General features: G+C 47.6%; 1 long non-coding RNA gene across 1 annotated transcript; it reads left to right on the top strand.

The window, feature by feature from the left end:
• The first annotated feature begins 5499 nt into the window (after positions 1-5499).
• On the top strand, positions 5500-9765 carry LOC125610851. The gene is made up of 3 exons (XR_007340903.1): positions 5500-7975; positions 8778-8837; positions 9721-9765. It is a non-coding gene; the product is annotated as an uncharacterized LOC125610851 (long non-coding RNA).
• Positions 9766-10416: the final 651 nt, after the last annotated feature.

Genomic DNA, 10416 nt, shown 5'->3' with positions numbered 1-10416 from the left:
GAGGTGGTGGAACTTGTAAGAGCCTAGTGGGAAGTCCTTAGGTCCTTGGGGACCTTCTCTTGGAGTACTTCTCATGCAGTTCCTTGAACCTCATGAGATAGTTGGAATAAAGCAGCCAGCCTGCCTTGCCCCTCTGCCCTGCCTGTTCTCTCCCTCTCTGCTCCTGTTGGAGATGTGACTGCTCCTACATGTGCCATGGTATGTCACTATCTGCCACTCTCAATAGAGGCCAAACCAATGAGGCCACCTAATTTTGGCCTTTGAATCTCTAAAACTGAGCTAAATAAATCTCTTCTTACTTTATAGGCAACCTGCCTCAGGTGTCTCATTGTAGTGGCAGACGACGTCACCTCTGGTTTAGCTAACTAACTCCTCCTGTGCCTGGAAAGCCCTCTCCTCCAGGAACTCGATCGAATGAGATCCTGTCTGTCCAAAGCAGGGGCTCACTGTGCCCCTCACTCCTGGGCCACCCGTGGCCACCTCTGTGCTTGGCCTCACATCCTCTGCTCATGTTGAGTCCAGCCCCCACTCTGAGTAGGTGCCAGCTGACGGCTCTTCCCCAGGTGTCCCACCGCCTCGTCTCTGTCCCTGGTTTTGCCTGACATTGAGGCACAGGGAGGACACGAACCTAGGCACAGACTTGGCTGTTATGATTCTTTGTCTATATTTCTGTCTCTTCCACTTTACTACAAGCTCTTGAAAGCAGGGCCTGTGCCTTATTAGTTATTCAGGGAGTTTACAATAAATACTTGTTAAATAGATGGCTTGGAGGTAGAAAGAATACAATGTGTTTGCAGATTGCACTCACGGGCACTGGGGGTGTCTGACCTTCACAGAGGGCTTTATCATGTACTGTATCTCATTTACTCTACAACCTCCACAGGAGGTAGGTGCTATTATTACCCCCTTTTTACAGAAGAGGAACAAACTTAGAGAGGCTCAGTGACTTACCGGATGGGTAGAGATGGGGTAAAAAGATGGATCTGGATTTTGAACTCCCAGTGGTCTGATTCCCACCAGGGCTTCTTATCTACCTGATCACACGGAGGCTTGAGGCTTGTTTCTCTGTGAGGAGTCGTGGAGAGGGCGCTGGTTAGTGGGCAGGGGCTGCGTCTAGAAGGACCTCTCTCTAGAGCTAGATGTGCATGTGCCACACCATGGGGCACCGTGGAATTCTGAGAGCACAGTCCCTATACAAGCAGCTGACAGCATTTCCACAAGGGGGCAGCCGCTGGCAGCAGATGAGGACTCGGGCTTCTGAAAACCAGCGTGGGAAACCGGGTTCAGTCTTCTCCCAGGGGGACCTCACCCGGCCCTCAGGGCAGATCTAGGATGAAGGTCACCCCACGGGTGCTGCAGTGCTGTCTGTGTGCCTTCCCGCCCCTTCCTCCCCGCCCCCCTCTTCACCTTCTTCCCTGGAGTGGAAACAGGGTCACGAACACAGCAGATGCTCCCAAGCACCAGGTGGGTGCTTCCAAATCATCACCTTGCAACGTCTTAACAGTCCAATGTTCAAACGCAGCACACAAATGGTTCGCACCCCACATAGGGTGTGCCCAGAGTGGGTGCCAGCCTGGGAAACGGTCCCGTCCCTGTGGTTACCTTTCAGGAGTCACAGTGCAGATCCCGTCACCTCTGCAGTGTAGAGAATGGTACTGATCCCACGTTAGGCCCAGCCAGCCCTACTGTGCGTCAGGTGGGTGCTGTGAGGTGGAGCATGTGTGTCTCACTGAACCTTCACCTTCATAGTTTGAGTTTAGTAGGTTCTTCCCTATGAATAGACAAGGCCATGACGTCTCAGAGAGTTGAAGATCACACCATTGGCACATCGTGGAGCCGTTAGGAGATATTTGGACTTGTAGTGTTCCTGCCTCGAGTCCAGCTGGATTGGCTGATTTGTCACCATGCCCTGTGGGTCTGAGTCCCAACAGGGGAAGGGCGGTGTTAAAGGCCCTCTCTGTATATTGATGTCAACTGGGTGCAATGCGGAGAGAACGACGAGGACTGGATCGGGGGCTTGGTTCCTGACCGTTCAGCTTTCTGACCTACATACAGGCTGGAGGGCTAAGAAGGAGCGGCAGACTTAGGGGACCAGGGAGTGGAGACCCATGAGGGACCCAGTGTTCTGAGACCCCCTGCATAGCACTGACTGTCCTTGGAAGTCCTGGTGGCCAGTGGAGGCCTGAGACCCAGCAGATACTTGTTCTGTTGAGTTCCTGTTCCGAGGAGAAGCCTAAGGAGCCAGAGTGTCAGAGTGACCAGTCCAAAGCCAGTGAGCAGAGAGCCTGTGTGGGGCTCTGGTCTCCCATCGCAAAGGTCCATTGCCCCCTGCCTCAGAGCTTTCCAAAGCAGGACACAGGCTGTGTCATTGGGACAGTGTGCAGGAGGGACGGGGTCAGGAGATGACAGGTGAGTGCTTTTAATTAATAATCGTGTTTACTTAACGACCACTTCAAGACCATGATTCTGTGGATATTATTGTTGCCATGGGTTTAAGCAGACAGTAAGCAAGAGGTGGACAGGCTTAAATATCACGAAAAGAACACAGTCCAGGGCTGAGGCTGTGGCTCAGTGGTAGAGCGCTCACATAGCATGTGCGAGGCGCTGGGTTCGATTCTCAGTCCACATAGAAATAATAAAGGTTCGTTGACAACTGAAAAAATATTTAAAAAAGAGAATACATTCCAGGAAGGGTATTAGTTTTCAATTGCTGCTGTAACAAATCACACCAAAGTTAGTGGCTTGGAACAATATGTATTTATTATCTTGCAGTCAAATCCTGAGCTCGGGATGTGGCAGGACCTTGCGGATTTGAATCCTTGCCTCCTCAGCCTGCCTCGTTTGGCTTGGGGCCCTGTAACTCACTTTCACCTTGGCCTTGTCACCACACCTCCTCTTTTCTGACTGTGACCCTTTTGTCTCCGTCTCACAGGAGCCTTATAAGTGCATGTGGCCCAGCTGGGTAACATAGCATGCTCCCTCTGTCCCAGCTCCTCACTTACAATCACAAAGGCCCTTTTTCTGCAAGGGCACAGTTTCCTGGGCTCTGGGGACTGGGACCCAATCCTTTTGGGCCAGGAGGCATTATTTCTAACCTCTACTGGGACAGTAGAGATGGATGACTGTGGGACAGGCTGAAAGGTCTTATCTGGGAAACGCTGCCTTGCTGCCTCCTTAAAGGCCTTTCCCGGTCTGGACACCAGCTTCCTTGGATCTGGGTAGTTATGGGGTCAGGCAGAGGAGAACTTTGGTGTTTGGGAGCACAATTACCCCTTAGTGAGGCAGGCAGTGCCATGAGAAAGCTCTCTGCAGAACTGTAGGAGTTGCACTTGGGGGGCTGGGGCTGGGCCTGGGAAGAGCTGACCGGTCCACACTGAGGTGTGAGCATAGGGCCACAGCAGCTCTGCTGAGGGGCTGAGGTGCCTGTGCAGAGCCAGGCATTTGGCATTTCACCTGGAGTGGTTCTCACACTTGCTGTGTAGCTTCTTGTTCTTGGGAAAGTGTGTGTGTGTGTTTGTGTGTGTGTGTGCAAAAAAAAAAAAAATCACTGGCTTGCACAGGCTGAAGTTCTTCTCCCTGCCCCCTTCCCCTGATTGAGGGAAAGGCTGGTGGGAGAAAATGGGGAGAAAAACATTGCCAGATATCTCCGGGGGGACCTGGGTCTTCCTGCATTTTACCCTAGAAGTGTCCCCTGAACCTTGGAGATCAGACAGGTTGTGCTAAGACCTTAAAACGTCCAGCTGGGATTTGGGTCACTTCTGCGTGACTGCAAGGCTGGTTCTGGGACTTGTTGTTGTGGACAAGCTGCCTGTTTCCAGCTTTATGGGGACAGTGAAGTCTCAAATCTCCCCTGGACCTCACTGCGGCATCCACCCAAAAGGTTGATGTACCAACGTTCATAAGTGTCCCTGAGCACTTACGAGGTGAGGAGTCAAAGACAAAGCTCCACACCGAAGTGTAAGGACAGCTTTAATTGGTGATGTGCTGTTGCAACAGGGAACAGAATTCAACTCTGATCTGTACAGAGGAGGGTGGCACCTTAGAGGGAGCATGAAGGAGGAGGGAGGGGGTTGGGGTGCCAGGAGAGCCAGGGAAATGTGGGATGGGTGGTCGATCCATGGGAGACCCGCAGGTTTTGAAAAGTCACGCTCCTACCTCCCACAGGGACCAGGAGGATGGTGAACCGAAACAGATTTCCATGCATGCGTGAGTTTGTCCTGATGAACCCAACTATGTCCAATCATAAGCTCTAATTAAAAAAGGAAGGAAGGAAGGAAGGAAGGAAGGAAAGAAGGAAGGAAGGAAGGAATGATGTCAGAGTTTTGCTGGGCGTGATGGTGCACGCCTGTAATCCCAGGGCTTGGGAGGCTGAGGCAGGAGGATTGGAAATTCAAATCCAACCTCAGCAAATTAGTGAGACCTTGTTTCAAAATAAAAGATTAAAAAAAAAAAAAAGAAAAAAGAAAAAAGAAGGGCTGGGGATGTGGTTGAGTGGTTGAGGGCCCCTGTGTTCAATCCCTGGTACCAAAAACAAACAAACAAAACCCCAAAACAAAAGAGTTTTGTTCAGGTCTTTACAGACCAACTCGGAGGACAATCATGATAGGGGACTTGGCTCGAGTTTGGTTGGGAGGGAGTCAGTCAGGAGCATCCTCACGGTATCAGATGTGGTCCCGCACTGTTCCCAAAGATTGTCTTGGGATGGGACTAAGTTTCCATGAAAATAAAAGGTTCTACCAGGAAGGAAAATATGGAAAATCAGTCAATTTTCTAGCTACCTACCTGTCATTGGTCACCTATTTCTATCATCATGTATTGCTCTGTATCTGTGGATCATCTCTGTTTCAAATCTATGTAGCATCTGTCATCAATCTCTGCTGTCTGTCTGTCTACCTACCATCTGTCTTCTGTCTCTATTACCAATCTATTCCCTGCAGACCTTCTCAGAGCCTCAGTATGTGCACTGGGAATCTCCAAGAGGGGGACTTTCTGGGGATTGTTTACCTAGAGACCGTGCCTGGTGCCAACTAGGACTCTGTGAAGGTCTGTGGCACAGATGAATGAAGGATGGATGGATACTCCAGATGGTGGCGTCTCCGAGAAAAAGAGGAATTCCCTGATCACTGGCAGCCCAGAACTGTAGTAATGATCAAATCAAAAAGGATAATATTGGCCGGGCGCGGTGGCACGTGCCTGTGATCCCAGCAGCTCGGGAGGCTGAGACAGGAGGATCACAAGTTCAAAGCCAGCCTCAGCAATGGCGAGGCACTAAGCAACTTAGTGAGACCCTATCTCTATTTTTTTTTTTTTTTTTAGAGAATTTTAAAATATTTATTATTTAGTTTTCGGCAGACACAACATCTTTTGTATGTGGTGCTGAGGATTGAACCCGGGCCGCACGCATGCCAGGCGAGCGCGCTACTGTTTGAGCCACATCCCCAGCCCAAGAGACCCTATCTCTATTAAAATACAAAAATTGGGCTGGGGATGTGGCTCAGTGGTTGAGTACCCCTGAGTTCAATCCCTGGTACCCCTCTCCAAATAAAAAAAAGTATAATAATTACTAGGCTCATAGCTACCATTTAAAAAAGTACTTACTGTATGCTAGTAGAGACTAGATGCTTTCTTCTGTTATCTTTTTAGCTACATTAGTCATTTGTAGGCCTGGTGTGTAGTGGTAATCATTACAAAGCATTTGCGATGCTTTGACCAAGATTTAACCTAACTCCTGATCACAATATGGGAGACTACAGACCTGCTGACCCTCCAAGCCACTGGAAACAGTAATAATTAGTGGCAGCATGTTATGCATAATTAGACACCACCAGTGTGCAGCTCTTTTTAAAAGGCGGCATGTATACTGGCTGTCAATCTTTCCTTAGTCAGGGAACACTGGTGTACAGTCCATTGCTAAGTGAAAGCAGGCAGCCAGGTTAAGTTCTAATTAAATATTACCATTGTTATTTGAAAAGTGGAAGCTTAGTGTTGATGTCAAATTGACTTTTGTCAGTGGATGGGATTGGAACATTCGTCACTTTGGACTCATACACGTGTATAACACAGCCCAAGAAACCTTCTTTGACTTCACGGTTGAGTTGGATGGCAAGGATCGAAGCGAGGGCGTCACTGTGCACAAGGAAAGGATCATGCTGTCTCTTTTCCCGTGAGCCTCCATCTCGGCGGCATGAGCATTCCGGGCATTTTCCCGGGCTGCAAATTGCACATGGAACTGTGCTCCTGGGTGGCAGCTCACGCTCTGGCTCTTTGGCCTTCCCGTGCCCACTGTCCATGCAGGGATGGGAAGAGGTGGGAAGAGACACTGTGAAGGGAAGCTTCGCCGAGAGCTGTGAGCTGAGGGTGAGCTTCCTGTTCTGTTAGGCTTCCTGCAGCCCTCGTGCAAGGTGACCAATCCCATTCCCGGGGACGGAGCCCCTCCTGAAGGTGCCGCTTCTCATTACTATTGCACTGTGTGAATTTCCAACATGCAGCCTGTGGGGCACAACTGTTCAAGTCAGTGATGTCTTAAAGACTAATGTGCAGGGCAGGTCTTTCTTGGAGAGCCCTGTGGTGTCGTGGCCTAGTGGGCGAGCTCTGGAGTCCATCCTGGGGTTTAAACCTCGGCCCTACACCTACCGGCAAAGTGTGCATATCTGGAACTCAGTTTCCCAAACTTGAAAATTAGGCAATAATACGCCCTCCCAGGGTTTTAGGAGAATTTGATGGTGTATAACGGATTTCTGCTTAAGGGCGAGGGAATAGTTGTTAACAGAATAATTCTTCCAGTGGTGACATACACAAGCTGGGAAAATGACAGAAAAATTGCTCTTTAAAGGTGTCGGAGACCAACCGAGACAGCCACGAATTTTAATAATATCTTGTTTCTTGATCCAGGTAGTGGTGATGGAGTGAAAACTGAATGCTCATGAATGTTTTCGTGTGTAGGTCACGCCTAGGAAGAAAATTTACCTGAAGGTTATAGATACCTTCACGGCACCCCTTGTGCCTGGGACGTGCCGATGGAATAAATCTCATTTTGAAGAGGTGTCATTTCTTTGATACCTGATAGAATTGTTTGCCAAAGTTGCATCTGACTTTTCAAACACACCTTGGATATGCTGGCAGAGGAGTGGGTGACGTCCTGATGATCACACGCTGTCACTTCAGTGGCTTCTACAGGAAACATGTCGTTTCCACTGAAATCCAGGCAGCCCACTTCTGTGGAGAGAACCCCGAGCACGTGATGGTTTTCCCTGTGTTCAGGATCAGGTGAAAAAGAAAAACATCTTAGTAAAGAAAACCCAGCTGTTGCCTTGCAAGGAAGGCACCCTGTGCTTTGTACCCTTGAACTCAAGGACTAAGTTGGGAAGAACCTTCTATGAGGGCATGTGCAGGTGCAGTGCACCAACCATCTGCAAAAAAAAAAAAAAAGCTTCATTCCCAGAGGAAAGAGAGCAGGCCTGCCCCAGCGCCCCCCTCCATCTTTTCTCCTCCTATGTCAGGCTCTTCCCTCCACAGGACAGAGCAGTGCCCTGCTCCTGAGCTGTGGCCCTTCAGGGTACCAGTTTTAGATGTTGGTGAAACCATAGTAGGAATTGGAGGCCAGCCTTACAGGGTAAAAGTGGTAAGAAGAGCAGGCCACCCTGAGCAGACCCTTAGCTGTGTCTCCTTCCTGCTCCCCAGAACCCCAGCCAGCAGAGGTCAGGGCCCACGGAGAGTGGAAGGCCTCACAGTCAGTCAGTGTCCGGATCCTGCTTTCGTCTTGTGTGCGTGCGCGTGCGTGTGCGTGTGCGTGTGCGTGTGTGTGTGTGTGTGTTTACCTTGGCACATCCCTTACATTTACACCAGCTTTCTTGATGATGCATTTCAAAGATACTTGAACATTTTTTTCTTTTTCACTTGGGATTTTCGTGATTTTCCACTGGACAGGTAGTTTGAAGTACCTCGTTGGCTAACCTCAGAAACCAGGCTCATCAAGGTACGTGTTAGTCCAGGCTCTGCAGTGAAAAAGAATCCACAGGACAGTGTTAGGAATTGGCTTGTGTGAGTATAGAGACAGAAAAGCCCCAGGTCTACAGTTTGCAAGCTGGAGATTCAGGATAGCTGATGGTGGGAGCTTCTGTTCAAAAGCTGAAGGGCTAGAGACCCCCAAAGAGGCAGAGTTCAGTCCAGGTCTGAAGGCCAGAAAAGGACAGTGTCCCATCTCAAGCAGTCTGGCAGGAACAGTCCTCCCTGTTCTACCTTTTGATTCTCTTTAACTGATTGAGTGGGGCCCACAGTGAGACGGGCCATCTGCTTTTTTCAATTTATTGATTCAGATGCCAATATCTTCCCAAAATACCATCCACAGACACGCATCAGCTTGACCTTCCATAGCCCAGTCAAGTTGATGCATAAAATGAATCACCAAGGAGAAGAATTCAGCTTTGCATTTTGAAAGGTTTTTCTTCTCTTTTCCACATATAATATCCTATATGGATCTTGTCATTTCTTCATTCAGCAAATACCTCCTGAGGGCTGTTGTGTGCCAGGCTCAGCTTTAAGTGCTGGGTATACAATGCACCAAATAGTTCCATTGTGTAAAAGAAATACACGTGGGTGTTATCTGAATACTGTGTAAAGGGCTCCTGACAATGTATATGAAGTCAGATATTAGAAAGTCTCGGAGTTAGGTTTATCTGGTATAAGAGAGGGGTTTGTTCCTAAAAACCGCCATAAAAATATAAAGCCTCCATTTTTCTCTTAGTTGTAATTTTGACAGTGCATTTCCAAAATTTCAGGGTGTTTCTCAACGTGCTTCTGATTTTGTTCTTCTACAATTGGACATGGAATTGATCCTGGTAATCCCCATGCATGCTCCTTGGAAGCTAAAGATTAACCCTTTCAGACACACAGAGATAATAATCTCCATCTTCGTCTCACCTTCTATTACATTTATGACATTTGCATTTTTTAACTGTAGTACTCACAGTTTCTTTCTTTCTTTCTTTCTTTTTTTTTTGGTGTGTGTGTGGGGGGTGTTTACTCATTATGTGAGCTAAGAACCCGATATTCTACAACTTTACCAAACAACCTAATTGCTGATCTTTACATACCGACTCTCATGGGCACTTGGCTAAATTCTCGATGAGCAGCACCTTATTTAACTGTGGGACAGGGTGCATGTCTGGCCCATGCCCTAGGACTGCAGTCTGTTCAATGAGTTATTAGAGAGAGAGAAGGATGTGGACGTGGTGGGAAAGATCAATGTGTCATGATGAATAGGACACAAAAGAGATAATTAGCCTTTTTCCCCCCAAATTTCAACGTATTCAAATAGAACTGCAGTTATTCCAATAAATGAATGAGCTCTTGATTACACTTTTCAAGTAACACAAAGTCTGAAATTACTGTAAGTCAATAACTTCTAAGTTCTAATTGATTTGGAGTGGTATGTGGGATTCCTTATCATCCACTAGATGGATGTGAATTCAGATGCCCACTTCCCATTACGCCTGGTCCCGACCCTGGACAAATTACTTAACTCTGAGTCTCAGTTTATTTGGTTGCATAGCGGAAGTGATACTAACAACCTGGAAGGGTTGCAAAGAGGATAAAATGGGTTATCATTTGTAAAGAACAGATGGTGGGAAACTCAAGAGATCATAGTTATCTAAAAAATACTTGATCTCCATTTCTTGACTGCTTTAACAAGTTTTTTTTTTTTTGCTTCTTTGACTAAAGGATCTGACCAGGACAACTATAGAGGAGGAAGAGTTTATTTGAGGGCTCACGGTTTCAGAGGTTTTAGTCTATAGGAGGCTGACTCCATTCCTTGGGTCTGGAGGTGGGGCTGACCATCATGGCAGGAGAGGGTGCCAGAGAGAAGCAGCTCACGTCACGGTGATCAAGAAGCAGAGAGAGAGAGACTGTGATTAAGAAGCAGAGAGAGAGAGAGAGAGAGAGAGAGACTCCACTCGCCAGATACAAATACATACCCCAAGCCAGGTCCCAATTCCCACCTCCTCCAGCCACACCCTACCACTTCAATTAATTCCATCAGAGATTAATTCACGATTAGGCTAAGGCCCAATCATTTCTCCTCCAAACCTTCTTGCCTTGTCTCATGTGAGCTCTTGGAGGATACCACATCTAAACCATAACATTGACGTTAGTATATTTTAAGAATTCAATGATTATTTCTTAGAGATGTTGTTTTATCAATAATCAAAAGTGAGGGGGCTGGGGATATAGCTCAGTCAGTAGAGTGCTTGCCTTACATGCACAAAGCCCTGGGTTCAATCTCCAGCGCCACCAAAAAACAAACAAAAAATAATCAAAAAGGGTATGATACTAAAATAAAATCAGCTATTGAAGTTTGAAAGAAGGCTGAAAACTTTTGAACTTTATTTTTTTTCTTTTCTGAGCCATGAAACTCCA

Source organism: Marmota marmota, unplaced genomic scaffold (assembly GCF_001458135.2).
Source record: "Marmota marmota marmota unplaced genomic scaffold, marMar, whole genome shotgun sequence".
Lineage (NCBI taxonomy): Eukaryota > Metazoa > Chordata > Mammalia > Rodentia > Sciuridae > Marmota > Marmota marmota.
This window is presented reverse-complemented; position numbering and strand designations above follow the sequence as displayed.